We start from the raw sequence: 3,745 nt of genomic DNA on the forward strand, positions 1-3,745 counted from the left end.
CTTCCAACCTTCTAAATATTCCTTATATGTGGTTCAGAGTTCTGGGACCATCCCCTGAGCCTGCTTGGTCAGGTATTCTGTGTTGTTGTTGGTGGAGCTCTTTACTACACGTCCACCTGATCCACCATCTTGTTTGTTCTCCTCAAAATGTTTTGATAAGTTGAAAACACCAGGGCATAAAGGGTTTGCCTCTTTTCTCTCACTACTTGTCATTTGTCAAAGATTTCAGGCAACAAAATTCTAAAGATATTAAAGCTGTCACATCACACAGTTTGCTAGAGAACCATCCAAGATGCTTTAGCAGAATGAATTTGTTTCTAGGTAATCTAATTCCAAAAACAGCTTTGTAGTAAAATGCTAAGGTGTTTGGTTCAAAAAGTCCACTATCCAAAGGGTTCCAACGAATGACTCACTTTTAGGACTTGCCCAGGGAGATCTCCAGTCCTGGTGAAATGATACTGGATCATATAGCTTCTGCTATTCTCATGAGAAGGGTACAGAAAATCAGCAAATCAATCCATTCTGCTACCCAAGCTTCCCTTTGAAGAGGCTCTTACTGACTAAACAACATTTCCTGGATTAAATCAAGTTGAAGAGTTATATAGTTTCTGTTCTTGAAAGTTGAGCTTTAATTAGATACTCTGGGGGATATTTACAGTGAGAGTTTGGTTCTGTCCTTGTTTTTAGAAAATTTTCAAAAAATTGAAAATATTTATGAGTAAATAGGTATGATGCCTGGGCTTCATACCAGACTTGACAAAACCCCTACTGGACCACTCTTATGGTGAACAATATGAATTATTCACCTTAACATATTAACCTGATTGGTCTCAGAAGCTGTTCGCTGTCAGGAGAGCCAGAATTTGCATTGATGAACTTGTTTTCAAATATCATGTCATCAACAGGGCCTGACCATGCAAGCCCTGAGTGGGAATCTGCACCAACCATGTAAATGCCAAGGAAACATTGTAGAAATGTCTGTCTGCACTGTGATGGGAATTTTAGAGTGAGGTCTTGCCTCTTCTCTAGGAAAACCTTTCCAGGAGTGTCCTAATAATGTCCAGAATTTACCCCTAAAGCCAGGGGTTCTTAACCTGGACTCAAGTCAGGGGTATTTATGAACTTGATGGAGAAAAATATTATATCTTTATTTTCATTCATATAAAAGAATTTCATTTCATTCCTAATTATGGATGCTGGCAATAAATCACAGTAATAAAAGCAGTACCTGCAACTCTCTCACCAACAGAAATCAGTCATTTTTTATTTACAGTTGTTGCAAGTATCTTGCAATATTCTTCACATTTGTTACTACTTTGAATCATAGTAAATACTGTTATTTGATGCACTAATAAAGAAATTCATGTATTTAAAAAAATGGATATGATGCCTGAGAATTACTGTCCAGTGTTTCTGAGATAAATGCATGCACACACACAGAATGAGAATGAGAGAGTGACCAAATGAGAAAATGTATAGTGTAAATATAACAATAAGGGAATTTGAGTTAAGAGTATCTTGAAGATTTTTTGTGTTGTTCTTGTAATTTTTCTGTGAGTCTGAATCAAAACTTTAAAGCTTTTTGGTGTTGTTTTTTTTAAAGGAATGGAAAGCAGACCCTCACTGTATATACCAGGCATGTAGTAGACATTAAGGAAACACAGATGAGCAAGGTCATACATGTTTGCTTCCCTGATGAAATTTAACATCATATCAGGAAGAGCAACTTTTATAAAAGCAATAATAGCACTTGAGTGTGACAGCTGCTACAAAAGATTACAGGGAGTGATCTTTCCTGTGTCCTTTCCTAACTATAGAGAGAGACTGGCAGATTCAGTGATGCTTTGTTTGGAGCCAAATCATATTGTCTTGCAAGGGCCAACTGCTCATCTAATGGCATCACATTGGCAACCTGAAATCAACTATGATGGGAGTTGTTGTTGCTAAGTGTCATCCAGTAGGTTCCAACTCATAGTGACGCTATGAACAAAAGAATCAAACACTGTCTGGTCCTGTGCCATCCTCACAATTGTTATGTATAAGCCCATTGTGCTGCCATCTCACTGAGGATTGACACCTCTTTTTCGCTGATCCTCCACATAACAAGCATGATGTCCTTCTCCAGGATCGTGTTCCTCCTGACCATATGCCCAGAATATGAGAGATGAAGTCCTTGCTTCCGAGGAGCATTCTGGGTGTAGTTTTTCTAAGATGGATCTATTTGTTCTGGCAATTCAAAGTACTTTCAATATTCTTTGCCAACATCATAATTCAAATATATTAATTCTAATATGATCTTCCTTATTCACTGTCAAACTTTCACATGCATATGAATTGATTAAAAATACTCATGACTTAGGTCAAGTGCATCTTAGTTCTCAATGTGACCTCTTTGTTCTTTAACATTTTAAAGAGGTCTTTTGCAGCAGATTTGCCCATGCAATGCGTTGTTTGATTTACTGCTACTTCAATGATTGTTGATTGTGGATCTAAGTACAATGAAGTCTTTGACAATTTCAGTCTTTCCTCTTTTTAGAATGATGTTATGTATTGATTCAGTTGTGAGGATTTTGTTTTCTTTACACTGAGGTGCAGTCCATACTGAAAGCTGTAGTCTTTCATCTTCATCAGGATTTCAAGTTTTCTTCTTTTCTAGCAAACAAGGTCATGTCATCTGCATATCTCAGATTGTTAATGAAACTTCTTCTAATTTTGATGCTACATTTTTCTTCATATAATCCAGTTTTTTAGATTATTTTCTCAGCACACAGATTGAATAAGTATGGTGAAAAGATATAACCCTGGTGTACACCTTTCCTGGTTTTAAACAATTTAGTATCCTTTTGTTCTAATAACTTCCTCTTGGTCTATGTACAGATTCCTCATGAACACAAATTTATTGACATAGACTAATGAGTGCTTCCAAAGCTGCACCAGTTTATTCAAACACTTCGATTGGTATTTTGTCCTTGGAGCTTTGTTTTTTGGCCAATGCCCTCAGTGCAACTTGGACTTCTTCCTTCAATATCGTCGGTTATAACCTACTGACATGGTTAAACATTAACTAATTCTTTTTGGTACAGTATCCCTGTGTCTTCTCTTCATATTCGTCTGATGCTTTCTTCACGATTCAATATTTTTCCAGATTCCTTCAATGTTGCAACCTGAAGCCTGCCTTTTCTCTTTAGTCCTTTTAGATTAAGAAATGCTGAGCATAATCTTCCCTTTTGATTTTCTAACTCCAGGTCCTTGCACATTTCATTGTGATAATTCATTTTGTCTTTTTAAGCTGCCCTTTCAAATTTTCTGTTCAGTTCTTTTTCCTCATCATTTCTTCCAGTCACCATAGAAATCAGTATATGCTATAAATTGGAACTTTTGTCCTGGGAGAAACTGTTGTTAAACATTTACCAGTATGTCATTGTTGTTGTTGTTAAGTGCCGTGGAGTCGGTTCCAACTCATAGTGACCCTGCACAGGGTTTCCGAGGCTGTAAATCTTTACGGGAGCAGAACGCTTCGTCTTTCTCCCATGGAACCGCTGGTAGTTTCTAACTGCTGACCTTGCAGTTCACAGCCCGATTAGTAACCACTACGCTACCAGAGCTGGACAGAGCTAATAAAGTGTTCATTCCATGTGTATAAGAGTGATGATATTTTGGCCCCACAGCCAGGCATCTTGGGGTGGATTTTAACAAAAAATTTGTCAGCAAATTTATGGAAAGTCTCCTCCATATGCTTGGGAAA

This window comes from Chrysochloris asiatica, unplaced genomic scaffold (assembly GCF_000296735.1).
Source record: "Chrysochloris asiatica unplaced genomic scaffold, ChrAsi1.0 scaffold00049, whole genome shotgun sequence".
NCBI lineage: Eukaryota > Metazoa > Chordata > Mammalia > Afrosoricida > Chrysochloridae > Chrysochloris > Chrysochloris asiatica.